Here is a 17,100-nt window from a genome sequence, read left to right on the forward strand (position 1 = left end):
TTAATGATGGCATGATGCAGTCAAATACTGTGTATGCCTCTCTGTATCTTCACTTCAATCAACCCAACTCAAAGCAAAGCGCTTTATTTGCATGATATATGTCATGTATATGCCAAAGTAGACGTCTCTCTTCAGTTTCTGCCTCTTTCCGTTTGGCTGTTTTTCATTCTAGTATTGTGTTCTCTCTCTCGCTCCTGTCAGTATTTCACTCTTTATTTCTTCCTCCTGCTCTGTCCGTCTTTCTCCCCGTCTCTATTGATCATCTCTATTGTCTATCTTTCCCTCACCTCTCTTCTCCCCCAGCGTATTGTCTTTTTTGTCTATGTCTCTATCTCTCTCTCTCCCTCCAACCCACCCACTCTCGCTCTGACCCGCTCTCTCTCTCTCATCTTCTCAAGTTCAAGTTCAAGTTTCTTCAAGTTTCTTTATTAGTTGTCATACAGAAGTACAGAATACTTTTATACAAAATGCTTATTTCTGTGTCTTCCCTAGAGTTTTTGAGGCCAAATTCACTATCCTCAGCAACTTATTCCTTCCTTTTATGTTTAGATTTCCGTACCACATGGCCATGTTAAAGGTTCAAATTCCCTCTACTAGGTTCTTATAAACTGTTTCCATAATTGGCTTACTCACACAAAAGTTGTTGACCTTCGTAAATTGTGGAGGCGTTGATTGCATGATTTAAATATGTGGTCGGTATTTTTATTGAAGTTAAGATTGTTATCAATGTACGTGCCAAGATATTTAAAATGATCCACTTGCTCCATTGTTTGTTCGTTGATTATGACAGGCTGCACTGTGATACTGTTATGTATGACAAGTTCCTTAGTCTTGCTTAAATTCATCATAATGGATTATATCATGGTATTCAATAATGATTCCAATGGTAATGGTGTTTTTGTTCACTACCATGATGGAAATACCATGCTACCTTTTTATAAATACCATACTTTTTTGGTAATAACATGATACATTTTGTAAATACCACAATATTTATTTATAAATACCTTCTTCTTTCAATGTCCCTCAAGGTCCAGACATCGATCCAATTTGATTCGCTTCTGATTTTTTAAATCCATGAGTAAAGCAAGTTGTCTCTATTTCCTAATGCTACTTTGTCCAAGGGCCACATGGTCTCACACAGTAGGGGGTATGGTAAATCATGAACTTTTGTCCATCTCGCATCCTTATTAGAACTGGTGGTTTACCACTCGCAGGGCTACTGGGGCTTAAATTTTTTATATAAAATACCAAAAAAATACCAAATTGCCATGTGAATGTAAATAGATCAATAAAAACCTCATTGATATGAGGTGAACTGAAAACCCATCACTTGTCCCTTTTTCAATCCAATGAATGGGTGTTACAAACACAACACACAATCAACTTGTTAATTGTAAGCATTTTATGCCAGCTTTGATGTGGTAATACTATGTAAATGTTGTTATTAATATTAAAATTGCATTCATTGCCTAATTTCAGCCTATTCATATTCAAATTCTTAGGGTGCAAACACAAAATATTAATTGTTCTACTGAAACTGCCAGAACAGTCATTTTAATTACAATATCTGATATTTATCATTATAATATTGCTATTAAAGTCATACTGTCAAAGTCATTAGAATACATTTCTCTAATACTTCCTTTTACAAAGCCAATGTTCCTGAAATATCACTGAACACTGTTCAGATGATTCACTAATTGAAATCCAGACAAATGCACCTCACTAAATTAATCATAAAACCAATCTCAGGAAGATTGCCCTGTAATAGTTTTCCAGTGTCCCTCCAATCATCATACATTAATGGATTTATAGCCCTAATATATTCTATAATGTGAGAAATATTTCCTGTATTATTTCCAAGGGAGATGAGGAGAGAGCTACACTGGGAAAGTGTCACCATGTTTCCTTTGAGAATGGAGTTTGAATTATATTACCTCTATACCCGAGCGGCCCGGTACCGGAACGACAATGACATCGCCCCATAATTCCATCTCTACAGAATGTATGAATTAATGTTGAATTTTTCAATTGTAGCCAAGAGTAAAGACCCTAACCCTGTCAAAACAGCAGTCAACGTGTATATTTTCAGCACTACTGTACGTTTGTTTACCAATGATTTTAACTGTTATTAGTGAAATATAAGATTATAGAAATCTCAGGGCATCGCGTCTGAAAAAGGCGAGGATTGACCTAAACTTAAACCTAACTTGAGTGTAGACTTTTGAGAGAAGAGACCCAGGGCTTTCAATGGGCTTTCGAATACTTCCCAACTCACGCCAGCCGCTGTCACTCATCTGACTTCTAGATTGACTTTTTTATTCAGAGATACCAGCTTGGATGGAGAGAAGAGACGAAGATCACACTAGATGCATATATGTATTCACAACAGACTAAATTATTGATAAAACATACAAAATACCCTTTCCTCAAAAATACAATAAGAATTTGGCACAAAGCACATTTATATTTCAATAAAAAAGATATTATCGGGATATACACCAATCTGGGGGAATTAATCATTTAAACCAGGAAGAAATGATAAAGGATTTAAAATATGGGCAGAAATAGGCTTAAAGGGGAACTATATTATAAATGGCCTTTCCAGTGTTTAGCATTGTTTCCTAGCTATGTGGACTTATATTAATAGGATCTATGTCTCTAATTCTTATTTCGGCGCATTCTTCCAATTCTCATCTCACAATATTGTCCCTCACTCAAGTGAGTCATCTGAAATTTAGCTTACCTTTGACGTAAGACGTTTCTCATCTGCATAATAACGCCCGCCCCCTCTATGCTTTTTGCCAGCTCCCAGCCACCGCAGGTGAACACACTCAAACATTATTTATTGCAGTACGCAAGCAAATGTGTGGAATTGAAGTTTAACAGTGAGTTAGCATTGGGTTAGCATTTAAAAACGTTATGAGCAAAACAGGCAAGATTCAGATTCAGATTCAGATTCAGATTCCTTTATTGAGCCATTTGTGTAAAACACATTGGTAATTGTTGCAGCAATACAGTGTATGCATTTTTCCTTTTTTCACAGTAAACAAACACCAACACAGAAACGAAAACAGTGCAGTGGGGGATTAATCAATAAATAAAATACATATATATATATATAAAGTGAAGTGTGCAGAGATCCAGTACGGACTAGTGCAGTGCAGTCAATGTCATTTAGCCAGTGTCACTTGGGGGCAGAGGGGGGGGGGGTACCGAGGGGGGGGGGGGGGGGCCTGAGGCATTGATCAGCCTGGCGGCTGAGGGGAAGAAGCTCAGTCTGTGTCGAGCTTTCAAAGCCTTTGGGATCCTCAGCCTTCTCCCAGAGGGGAGCAGGGTGAAGAGGCTGTGACCGGGGTGGGATGGGTCGGCCATGATCTTTCTCGCCCTCTTCAGCGCCCTGGAGTCGTGCAGGGACCTGAGGGAGGGCAGGGGACAGCCGATCACCCTCTCCGCGGAGCGAATCACCCGCTGCAGCTTGGCAAGATCTTTTGCCGCTGCAGCAGGGAACCAGGAGATGATGGAGTGGGTGAGGATGGACTAGATATGTTGTGCTGTTCCTGACTGCCAAGCAGCAAATATGTCCTTGCATTCATTTCTGATGATGTCGTGATCCATCATCAATGGGCCAAGTTTGTGAGCTATGGCGATCGCGACTTGTGGAGACTAGAGGACAAAACAATCACACTTATGGATGATAACGTGCATTTTCACCAGAGTACATTGAACTCAGCACTTCTGGTAAATCATAAAAATACTATAGTCAAACCGGCCGAGGAGGTAACATTATCTGTCACAGAGTTGAGAGCTCCCCGAGCTGGGCGATCGCCTACAATGGACTTTATAATGCTGCCGTGATTTCCTGGCTGTTGCTAAAGAAAGGAGCTAGCCTGTACCAAATCTTTGGGACAGAAAGAAATCGAATCAGTAAGTACATACAGTACGTCGTAATTAGTTAATTAGCAGTAGGACCTTGTTCATTCATCCGTTTGTGTATTACGGTACTCTTCCGTGTGTGTGCGTGTGCATTTCATATGGGAGTTGAAGCTGAGCCATTGGCCATTGATTCACTGTCGGTTAAATTTATTATGGACAGAAGTTGTCAAATCATTACTCAGCAACTGTCAACTGTCTGCACATGTGTTAATAGTGTATTAACGTTACTATTACTGTAGCGTTTCTGCGTTTTGCGATTTTCCAATGTCTTATACAGTAGGAAGGGGGAAGAAGTGGGTGTTCCTATGACTTGTATTCAGCTTACAGCTTCGAAACTCCACTTATTTCGTTTTACAATGTCAAAGCATTTTAAATATAATCAGAACGTTCCCGCCGGTCGAGGCAGTTGAGAGCTCCCTAGAGTCCAGACTACAGCTGGGCGATACATTGTAGGCGATTGCCTAGAGTGAATATTATTATGAAGAGAAAGAAGACAAACGGTGATGATCCATCCATAACATAAGGTGTGTTTTCACCAGACTATGTTGGATTCAAACATACTGGATGTAACGTTAGCGATTTGCGAGTATGGGCTTTTGAGTACTATATTAGAAATATAAAACAATGCATTTTTTGGAGAAAAACCTTACAGATGTGTTCACAGGAATTGTGTAAAATTGTCCAAATAGTGAAAGAAACAGTAAGATAGTTCCCATTTAAGTAAAATTAAAACCCTATAATTATATGGAGGGAGAATTCGTGACCTTTGAACAGATAGTAAATACATTTGATATACCAAGAACCCATAGATTTAAATACTTTCAAATCAGGAGCTACATAGTCTCACAAACCAAAATCACAAGTCACACTCACATCCACAATAGACAACTTACAAAAGATAATATGGAAGGAAGAGGACAATTATCCAAGTTTTATGATGTGTTGTTATCAGGATCGGAAGAGAGCTCTTTGAGCAGTTTGCGGGAATGGGAGAGAGACATGCAGGTGGACATGACAGAAGAGGACTGGGAAAAAGTCACAGACCCTTTCAATTAATACCAGATGTAAACTTCTACAGTACAAATGGGTCCATAGAGTATACATGACACCAGAGAAATTACACAAGTTTTATCCCATGATACCAGATGAATGTACTAGAGGTATAGGGACCCTATACCACTGTGTGTGGGAATGTGACAAGATGCAGGAGTATTGGAAAGAGATTCTGCAGCTTATCTCCGAGCTGACAGAGATATAAGTCCTGATCGATCCTGTATACTACACATGTATCCAGATAACTTTCCAGCTAACACTAGAAAGAGGAAATTGATCAATTTGTGTCTGTTACAAGCCAAGAGAGTGGTTGCTCTAAACTGGAAGGAGATACAAAGACCATCTAAACAATGGTTAAAGGAAGTGTCAGACAATTTGGCAATGGAAAAGCGAACCTACATACAAAAAGGAAAAACAGAACAATTTGAAAGGACGTGGGCGACATTTGTGCGTTTCTTGAAAGGTGTGATTAAAGGAATGGGATAGGAGGAATGGGAGGTTAGGGATAGGAAAGAATAAAAGATGGAGGTAGAGGGCGAAGAGGTTATTTTTATTTTTATTATTTCTTATAATTCATTCTACTGTACTTTTTGTTGAATGTTTATGTGAGTCAGTTTTAATTATAATTAGGGAATGGAGGGGGTTGGAATGTATTTTTGTCTTGTATTTTTGGTTTATGTGTAAAGATTTTTTATAAAAAATGCAATAAAAATATTGTAAAAAAAAAAGAAGAAAAAAATCATTATTACACAGAGACATTGCACTCTGTGAAGCCCTGTGCCTGTGACCACAGTCAAAGCAGCAGATAACGAGACAGAGTTAGATTCAAGCTGTTTCGAGGTCAGCATTCCAGAGAGAGACAGAGAGAGCGCGAGAGCAAGAGCGAGAGAGAGAGCCGTTTCCTAGGTAATGAAAGCAAGATAACGAATCTATCAGTAGACAGTGGTAGAAAGCGAGCAGGCAGAATAGTTTGGAAAGCTAGTCGAGACTGAACATCGAACACAGACAGGGAGCAACAGGGAGCGATCCCCCTGCTCTGCCAGCTAATGGGCTGTCAGACCTTTCTCCTGCCAGATTCATTTTATGATGACAGTAAAAAAATAAACATTTAAAAACTGAAGAGAAAAAAAGGGTGACTGGGACAGAACCTTTTGGGGAAATGAGGAAGTTTTGGGGGTTTGGGGACACTTATAATGTTACATGGTGTAAGATACACATTACAATAGCTCACAGTACAACACAATGCCTTGATGAGACAGATAAACTGCCCTGCAGTGAGGTTTGTATTAAAAAGCTTTCACACTACTGGTGGTCGAGGAGGCATGTGGATCGACCCATGGGCTCCTTATTTTCATATAAATTTGGTCACAATTCTCTCTGCTCTTGGTATCGATGAGCTATCTGAACATCAGTTTTTAAAAGCTTGGCTTCATCGTGACTCCCCTTTTAAAAGCTCAATCTTCCCTGAACACTTCACCTATGGAGGAGTAGCTTCTCGCTCTCGCTTTCTCCATCATCACTTTCCCATCACCCAGGCCAGGCAGGCACTAGTAGCATATAGGCCCCAAAGCTGCTCATAATGCAAGAGAAAGATATTTAAATTGTGTGTGTGTGTCTACATATTGGGCTCACTGATTGCCAGGAACCAATAGCATGGAAGCGAAGCTGTAAACATAAAAAAAAATGTATTACAATGTGTGTGTGTGTGTGTGTGTGTGTGTGTGTGTGTGTGTGTGTGTGTGTGTGTGTGTGTGTGTGTGTGTGTGTGTGTGTGTGTGTGTGTGTGTGTGTGTGTGTATTGGGCTCACTGATTGCCTTCCACTAATGTAGACCAAACACATCCAGCATCCAGATCTCTTTCTCTCAGGCATGTACACGGACACAGAATATTTGAATGCCAGTTCAGATGACCTCCAAGTGTACCCTTGACGCCACTCTCCCAAACAAACACTTTCATTAGAGAGCACACACAGGCACACACGCAGGGACGTGCACAGGACTTTAGAGGGGCAGGTGCTCAACGGCTGAAAACGGCACTATACCTGTGTGTGTTATAATGGAGCGTGTGCAGCATGCAAGCCCGATTTTTAAGGGCCCTTTTCGGGCGGGGGGCCCCCTTTTTATGCTTTTTGGGGGGTTTTGGTGATGAAATATTGAATATTGAACTACTGTATAATAATCAGTGCAGGAGCTCAATTATATTATTGTTTAATATAAATGCATGTTTTATTCCAATCCTGATTTGTATTTGAGATTCCCAAATCCCATTGGACTTGACTTCTTAGTGTCCCTCAATGAGTGTAATACCAGCATTCAACTGTATGCGCCACAGCGGTTTCTATCATCATCATCATCACCACCCACGCTATGCATAAAATATAGCTCCGCGGATGGGCGGCTAGGTGGTGTAGTGGGCAAGGCACTCGCCACCAGTGTGGAGACGCTAGGATTTGCGTGTTCGAATCCAGCTCTCCACATTGTTTTCAGTTTAGCTGGTCGTCCGCAGTAATACACATTGGCCGTATTACGGGGAGGGAAAACTGAAGGGTGGGGATCGAACGTTGTGAACAAGCGACTCCTACAAGTCGGTTGGTGCGCCTGCGCAGTAGAATCAGGAAGTGTCGGGGGCAGCGTGAGCCTCCCACGCGTTACTCCTCGACACTGAGAGATCGAGCTGCGCAGGTGAAAAGATGCGACTGCTGTTACCTCAAGTACCGGAGGGGACTTGTGCTATGTATGACTTAGTCCACATTGCAGCCGGCTTGTGGGAGGCAAGAAACAGCGTTCGTGACAGGGGAGGGTTGAATTGGATGATACGAAATTGGGATGGGAGAAAATATAGAAAAATGGGAGAAAAAGTGGATAAAAAAAAAATATATAGCTCCGCGGAAAGGCAGGCTGAGGCCGTGCAAACTGCAATGGAATATGGGGCATCTCTCTCTCTTTACCTAATATTTTGATACTATCCTGAATTTTTTTCAGTTGGAAGGGCAGTCTATATGCGTAACGGTAAAAAAAAACTATTATTATATAATTTATTATATTATTATTATATATTTTTTAAAGGGCACTTTTTTTATGAGGCTCAAAAAGGCAGGTGCTCAAGCACCCCTTGGGCTCTATGTGTGCACGTGCCTGCACACACACGACATGCCAAACACTGCTATGAGGGACCTCTCTTGTGTCTTCTTTAAATGGGAGGAGGATCATTTGGCTGTCTGCTATTGGCCCCTACAGTACATCTGTCAAATCGCAAATGGCTGTTTGGAGATCAACCCATCCTGGGAGGGTGCAGGCAGGGAAGAGAAATAGACTCTCTCTCTCTCTCTCTCTCTCTCTCTCTCTCTCTCTCTCTCTCTCTCTCTCTCTCTCTCTCTCTCTCCATCTGCTCCTTATCCACTGTCATCTCTCTCCCTACCTCCTTCCATCCCTTCCATCATCGTCCCTATTATGTCTCCATTCCCTGTGTAGCTCAATGGGTAGAGCATGGGACTAACACAGCCAGGGTTAGGGGTTCCATTCCCTATGCAGCTCAATTGGTAGAGCATGATAATAACAGTATGTTAGGGGTTCCATTCCATGTATAGCTCAATGAATAGAGCATGGTACTAACACTGCCAGAGTTAAGAGTCCCTGTTTGGCTAAATGGGTAGGGCATGGTACTACTACTGCCAGTATACTCATAGGGCACTGTTACGACCCCTGTGTGTCTAAGGGTAAAGGGCTGTAACATAACAGTTGGTTGACAGAAAAGATGGACCAGGTTTGTAAACAACAATGATATTTATTGAATAGAGGCAAAGGAAGCACATGTAGCTCAGGGGTGAGCCCAGGCCAAAACAACAAACAAACACCACTATACTCCAAATAAACACAATCTAATCTATGGTAAAAGAGATTACATTACCTAAACTACTCTTACCTAACCAAAACAGGAGAAAACAATGTCCAAAGGAAATGGCAGCTCACCCCATCTGTGCTTCCTGAGAAAGAGAGAAAAACACATTAATTATACAGAAACAAAAGCAGAATATATACAAAAACAAAACTATGGCTAACAATGCTCTCTCTGTGGCCATACACACACAAGGAAATTACTACTAAGCACCAAAGGCAATAAACAAAATGCAATACTGTCAAAGTTACAGGTTTACCAAAAACACAACATGCCTAGCCTCATGCCAGAGAGAGAGAAAGACTGAAGTGAGAAGCCATGTTTTAACAGGTGTGGGGTGATCCATGATTGGGTGGTGTGGATTGAGTGTTGGAGTCTGAAGCCATCCACCAATCGGTGCTGTATTGCAATAATGGAAGAATTGACCAATGGTGAAGGGAACAATGGCTGGAGGGAGGAAACAAACAAAATGGAGAACACACACACATGGAGACACACACTGGGGAATATATACATTGGGATGTAACACCCCCATACATAAGACAAAAAACATGCCTACATAAACTACCAACTAAACATGTTTTTTTTTTTCCTTTAACAACGAGATAACATCCCCGAGATAACATGCACTCCAAAACAAAGAGCTATGAAAAAACTAGCAGCAACATAAAACGAGTCCACAGCAACATAGACCGAGTAGACAGCAAAAATAGATCAAGTCGACAGCAATATACAGTAGAACGAGTCGACAGCAAAATAGAACAAGTCGACAGCACGAGAGATTTAACTCCGAGATAGAGCATCCGCCAACACATTCTCAGACCCCTTCTTATGCTTTATGCTGAGGTTATAATTTTGCACTATGAGCGCCCAACGCATGAGGCGCTGATTGTGGTTGTACATCCGCGACAGAAAAACCAATGGGTTGTGGTCGGTGTATACTACCACTGGTAATACGCTCGAACCGACATACACCTCAAAATGTTGCAACGCATACAACATAGCCAAAGTCTCCTTTTCAATAGTGGAATAGTTTAGTTGATGTTTGTTAAATTTCCGGGAGAAATAACAAACCGGGTGACTGACACCATCATGATCTTCCTGTAATAACACCCCTCCAGCTCCCACCCCGCTGGCATCCACCTCCAGCTGGAACGGCAGGGAGAAATCTGGAGCAGAGAGAACAGGGGAACTGCATAAGAGAGCTTTAACACTATCAAATGCATTTTGACAATCAGCTGTCCAAATGAATGGTTTGGACGGGCTACACAGGCTAGTGAGAGAAGTGACAGAAGAAAAGTTCCGGCAAAAACCACGGTAATACCCAGCCATCCCAAGGAATCTACGCAATTCCCGCCTAGTAGTAGGCACTGGAAAAGTTGTGATTGCAGATATTTTTGCATCCACCGGACGCACTTGGCCTTGTCCTACCTGCTTACCAAGATAGGTAACCGTAGCCTTGCCGAACTCACACTTGGCAAGGTTAAGGGTCAGGGAGGCTCCAGCTAAGCGGTCAAAGACAGTTTGCAAGGTTGTCATGTGGTCACGCCAGTTGGTCGAATAGACAACCAGGTCATCGAGATAGGCATTACAATTTGGAACACCAGCCAGGACTAGGGTCACCAGTCGCTGGAAAGTGGCTGGGGCATTACGCATTCCAAAAGGCATTACAGTATATTGCAAAAAATTGTCAGGAGTAACAAACGCAGAGATTTCCGAGGCACGGGGGGTCAAAGGGACCTGCCAGTAACCCTTTAACAAATCTAGTTTGCTAACATAGGTGGCAGATCCAAGGTTGTCAATACAATCTTCCATGCGGGGCAGTGGGAAGGAATCAGGCACGGTGACAGCATTTACCTTTCGGAAATCAGTACAAAATCTAGGAGTTCCATCCGATTTGGGAGCTAACAAGCAAGGTGAACTCCAGGGACTGCAACTTGGCTTGGCTAAACCATGTTTTAACAAATAGTCAACCTCCTGTTGCATCATGGCCCTCTTGGTGATGTTAACACGGTATGCATGTTGCTTGATAGGCACAGCATTGTTAACTTTAATATCATGGGCCAATACAGAAGTACAGGAGGGAACATCACCAAACAGAGCCATGTAGGCCTGAATCAAATTTGTGATGTCCTCTCGCTGCTCCTCAGGTAAGTGTGCTAAGTGAGTGGGCAGGTTCAATAACATCTCAGTGTTGGACAATCTAGCACCCTGATGGGCTGCATTGCGCAACTCCAAGCCATCTACATCCTCACCACTAACGTCAGGAGAGTCCGGAACTATTGGAGTTGAGGCAACAGCAGAGACGGCCAGTCCGGCTGTCTGGTCTGAGGTCTTCACCTGCACACTATCTCTGGAAAAATATGGTTTAAGCATATTGATGTGGCAAACACGAGAGTGACGTTTACGATCAGGGGTGCGAACCACATAGTCTGTATCACTTATCTTCTTGTCTATTGCATACGGTCCGGAAAAACGAGCGGAAAGAGCAGAACCAAGGATAGGTAACAGGACTAGAACCTTATCACCTGGCTGGAAAGATCGAGAAACAGCTTTCTCGTCATAGTGCCGTTTCATAGTTCTCTGGGAAGAAGAGAGCGCTTCTTTTGCGAGAGAGCACGCCTGATGCAGTCGCTCTCGAAACTGGCTAACAAAATCTAGAACATTAGTGGGTGTGCTGGCACCCTTTGACATGAACCGTTCTTTAAGAACTTTCAGAGGCCCTCTAACAGTGTGCCCAAAAACGAGCTCAGCAGGACTGAAACCAAGAGACTCCTGTATGGTCTCTCGCGCAGCAAATAGAACAAGGGGGACACCCTCATCCCAATCTCTCTCTGTGTCTAAGCAATATTTACGCAGCATGGACTTTAAGGTCTGATGCCAACGTTCTAGAGCCCCCTGAGTTTCAGGGTGGTAGGCACTGGACACTATATGTCGGATACCCAGGGACTGTAACACTTGCTCAAATAACCTAGACAGGAAGTTGGTGCCTTGGTCCGTTTGTACTACCTTAGGCAGTCCAAACGTGGAGAAGAACTTCGTCAAAGCCTTAATTATTACAGGCGCTGTAATTCTGCGAAGAGGGATAGCCTCAGGGAAACGGGTGGCGGTACACATTATTGTCAACAAAAACTGATTGCCGGCTTTGGTCCTTGGCAACGGACCAACACAGTCAACTATGACATGTTCAAATGGTTCACCGACCGCTGGTATAGGACAGAGGGGAGCAGGTGGAATTACCTGGTTTGGCTTTCCGGTGATCTGACAAGTACTACAGGTACGACAGTACTGTGCTACATCGGACTTCAAACCGGGCCAAAAGAAATGTTGAAGTATTCTGTTGTATGTTTTAGTGACTCCCAAGTGTCCAGACCAAGGGTGGTCATGGGCCAAGAACAGTACATGCTGATGATAAACTGCAGGGACAACAATCTGATAAACAGTGCTCCAGTCTGGTACCTGATCTGGTAGCCCTATCTCCGATTGTGCATGCTCTGCCAGTCTAGTACCATGGGACCTCCATGTACGCATCAAAACTCCTTCATCCACAAAATAAGAATGCAACTCTCTCCTCGGTTCTGTTTCAAGAGAAGAGAAACATTTTGCAAGAGAAGGGTCAGCCTTCTGGGCAGTAATTAGCATTTCACGAGTAACGGGTAACTTCAAAGCGTCGGAAATAGTTACAGTTGTCTGTGGGGGTACCTTACTATGAGTCGGTGGTTTGTCAGCGGTATCAGAAGTTGGAGCCAGCAACTCCTCCCTGACAAAGGCTGAAGCAAAAACAGAGTCAGACAAATTAATTTCATCACCTCTCTTTTTCAATTGAGCCCGAGTGACAACACTTGCAGAAAAAACTTCAGGGAAGTTCTGTGACAAGTCATCAAGCAGAGAATCTGTGTCTGGGTGATCCAACACTTCCAGCACAGCGTTCACCTGTCCTCCAGCTAAATCATTTCCCATGATAAAGGAAATGCCTTTAACTGGCAAGGAAGGTCTCACCCCTATTTTAAAGAAACCAGTGACCAAATCAGATTGTACATGAATACAGTGTAACGGGGCTGGCACGAAACCCATCTCAATACCTTGAACTAGGACACTAGAACCACAGGAAGATTTCTCAGACAGAGGTAGTACATCAGAGAGGATAAAGGATTGTGAGGCTCCAGTATCTCGTAAGATCTGAACTGTACACTGATCTTTTGGATCCCCTGTCAAGGAAACTAAACCCTTGGAAGTAAATGGCCTGAAACAAGGATCGAGAACATCCTGATCATTGTGCATCTGTTGATCGGAATCAGGTGCCATTTTAATCAGACCAACCCCTTTGGGTTGTCTAAAGTTCTGAGAGGACGGTTGCTGCTTACGTTTCAATGTTAAACAGTCAGAAATAACATGACCAGATTTATGACAGTAGTAACATGTCCGCTCCTCTTTTGAGCGTGGAGGTGACATTTTTGGTCGGGGGTGTGTGAATTCTGAATGGTTGGGGACAGAATGTTTCTGAGAGAAATCATGGGGGAGAAACGAGTCACGCCTATCTACAAACACAGTTTTATGGGTTAGCGCAAACTCATCAGCTAATACAGCAGCTTGCTGCAGAGTGGACACTTTCTGCTCACTCAGGTAAATTACAATACGCTCTGGCAAACGATTCTTAAACTCTTCTAATATAATGAGTTCTCTGAGAGAGTTAAGATCTGAGGCCTTGCTTGCTGCACACCATTTATCAAAGAGAGTTCCCTTCTCTCTAGCAAACTCTACAAAGGTCTGGTTGACAGCTCTCTTGTGACTGCGAAACCTCTGCCTATAAGCTTCGGGCACAAGCTCATATGCACGAAGGATGGCAGCCTTCACAGTATCATACAGTAAACTATCTTCTAGGGAAAGTGTTGAACAAACCTGTTGGGCTTTACCAGTCAATTTGCATTGAAGCAACAAAGGCCAGACCTCTCTTGGCCAGCGCAATGAAGCAGCAATACGCTCAAACACATTAAAATAAGTATCAACTTCGGTCTCTCGGAACGGAGGCACCAAAGCAATGTGTTTACTTATATCAAAAGTGTGTGATGAATAAGCTGTGGAGGAGGACATACCCGGGCCTTGTGGAGGAGTCGGTGTAGCAGAGTTGGATCCACTCCTTTGGTCTCCCAGCTCCAACTCCCGCAGTCTGAGCTCTTTTTCCACCTCAAGCTCCAACCTACGGATGTTAATAGCCCTTTCATTTTCCGCCTCAAGCTCCATTTTACGAAGCCGATACTCCGCCTCACGTGCTTGTGCCTTCTCCTGAGCCTCCATCTGGAGACGGGCTATTCTAACCTTGACCTGGGCCCCTTCTCGAGACCCAGTTGACACAGGAGAGGTCAAGTGAAAATGTGGCAATGTGACGTTCACACCTGCCTTTTCAGCACCATGGGCTTGCTCCTCAGAAGGCGGTGCTTCTGTAAGTTCACCAGGAGGACTTGCATGTTCATCAGAGACCGCAGGTAAAACAAGCGTCCCCTGCTCCAACAGCTTATCTACCACAAGACACCTGATATCCTGCTTAAGATGCTTAAGTTGAACCGAGAGTTTAAAATGTGTGGCAATCTCCACTAAGTCTGCCTTGCGGCAGCTATCTAGCGCTTCCCAAGTAGGATTGCTCAAGAATTTCCCCAGATCAAAAGTACTAACTGCCATTATTTTTTCTTACACAAATGCCATTTTTACACAAATTAATTAATAACTATACAAGTGTAAACAAACACAGTTCACCAAATCCATCAACCAACAATTGAACACGGGTTACAAGATCCCGGACGAGCCCCCATTTATGTTACGACCCCTGTGTGTCTAAGGGTAAAGGGCTGTAACATAACAGTTGGTTGACAGAAAAGATGGACCAGGTTTGTAAACAACAATGATATTTATTGAATAGAGGCAAAGGAAGCACATGTAGCTCAGGGGTGAGCCCAGGCCAAAACAACAAACAAACACCACTATACTCCAAATAAACACAATCTAATCTATGGTAAAAGAGATTACATTACCTAAACTACTCTTACCTAACCAAAACAGGAGAAAACAATGTCCAAAGGAAATGGCAGCTCACCCCATCTGTGCTTCCTGAGAAAGAGAGAAAAACACATTAATTATACAGAAACAAAAGCAGAATATATACAAAAACAAAACTATGGCTAACAATGCTCTCTCTGTGGCCATACACACACAAGGAAATTACTACTAAGCACCAAAGGCAATAAACGAAATGCAATACTGTCAAAGTTACAGGTTTACCAAAAACACAACATGCCTAGCCTCATGCCAGAGAGAGAGAAAGACTGAAGTGAGAAGCCATGTTTTAACAGGTGTGGGGTGATCCATGATTGGGTGGTGTGGATTGAGTGTTGGAGTCTGAAGCCATCCACCAATCGGTGCTGTATTGCAATAATGGAAGAATTGACCAATGGTGAAGGGAACAATGGCTGGAGGGAGGAAACAAACAAAATGGAGAACACACACACATGGAGACACACACTGGGGAATATATACATTGGGATGTAACAGGCACTTTGGATAAACATACACACATACTCAAATATGTTAAATATATTTCAACAGCACATGTTCAACAGCCTATACTGTGTCTGCTGTCAGTCGAAACATTCTCCAACTGTCATGTTTTCACTTGAATTTAAAGTTTCACAATTGGGCCCTAAAACCTGTGTGAATTGTTCAAAATCCAAGGAATAATCTCAGAAATACATGATTGTCAATGTAACCGATGGATTACGCTTGCGTTGTGTTCTTGTGTGGTGTGGCGACATTAACCAGGCAGGAGGCAATACTGGATCTCAGGCTCTTTACTGGCAACTGTGTGACATATCCAATATACAACAGTGTTAGATTTGGTGTGCAGTGGCCTCTTTTCACCTTCTCATTGCATATCCAGAACAACTGAGTCAAATTACACAATTATTATATATCTTATATTATATGGTGTTTAGCCAAACAAAGTTAAATTCCACAAACAAGCTTAACAAAAATATCAAATAAGACCCATATATCTCTATATAACAAATATAAAAATAAACACACTTGAGCAACATGTAACTTTGCTGTGTTATAATCACACCAGCCAGACTCAATTTATATAGCTGAACTGGTGTGGATTAGCTACACTGTACAAGGCCATCAAACATACAGCCGTTCATTTCACAGTAAAATCATATAAAACGTTTTCAAAAGAAACGGACACAAACATCTCCATACCTGTGTGACATAGATCCAATATACAAAGATATTAGGTTTTGATGTGCAGTGGCTTCTTTCCACCTTCTGACAAAAGATAAGAATGACAAAACGTCAGCTGTGTGTGTGAATATACGTAATGAGAAAACGCGTGAACATGCTAGGTACCAAATTATACATTAGCCCATCAAGACTAGACTGATATAGATGGGTTTGTGATCTTGGTGTGAGGGCTGGAGGAATTCTGCATGCAGCCCAACGAGGGGGCGTGCCGTTTTTCTGCTTCACGCACCTGAGAGGAGTTTGCAATCAGCTCGGGAGAGTACTAGTATTGCAGACTCCCCTCCACTCCTGGTCGGGTCGTTCTTGTTACTACCATCTACTGCCGCGTCTCCGGCGTGAGACGTCGTGCCACCCCTGTACATCACCACCTGTCGCCGTTTCTTGGAGTGGGACACCGTCTTCGCTCTCTATTACTCCACGGGAGGATTCCAGTGTTCCCACTCCAGATGTCCTGCCGGCTACTTCCCAACTCCCTCTACATGGACCCGTTCCTGGGGTGAGGCTCGCCATCACTCTCTATTACTCCACGGGAGGATGCCCATGTTCTCACCCCATTCCCCTTGGACCCCCTGGTTGCTGCGCTGCCCGTCGGCAGCATTCTGGTCGGGAGGATGCCCGTGTTCAATGAAGAGTCCTGGGTATTTTTGCCCGTGTTTCTGGAAGATTTCACGTGTACCTCTTTGCCTGTGTGCTAGAGGATTCCTGCCTGTGCGCACCTTAAAGGCACAGTGCCGCGTTTTTTGTGTTCATGGACTTTGGTATTTTTCCCCCCTTAAAGGCTGAGTGCCGTTTTTTTGTATATAATAAATCATGCCCTTGTTTTGGCTAACTCTGATTACCTGTCTGTGTCGTGCAATTTGGGTCGCATATACAAACCATAACACTTGGATCCGAACAGGATGTACACAGGATGAATTGAATAT

Source organism: Notolepis coatsorum (genome assembly GCF_963971535.1).
Source record: "Notolepis coatsorum genome assembly, chromosome: 10".
NCBI classification, from domain to species: domain Eukaryota; kingdom Metazoa; phylum Chordata; class Actinopteri; order Aulopiformes; family Paralepididae; genus Notolepis; species Notolepis coatsorum.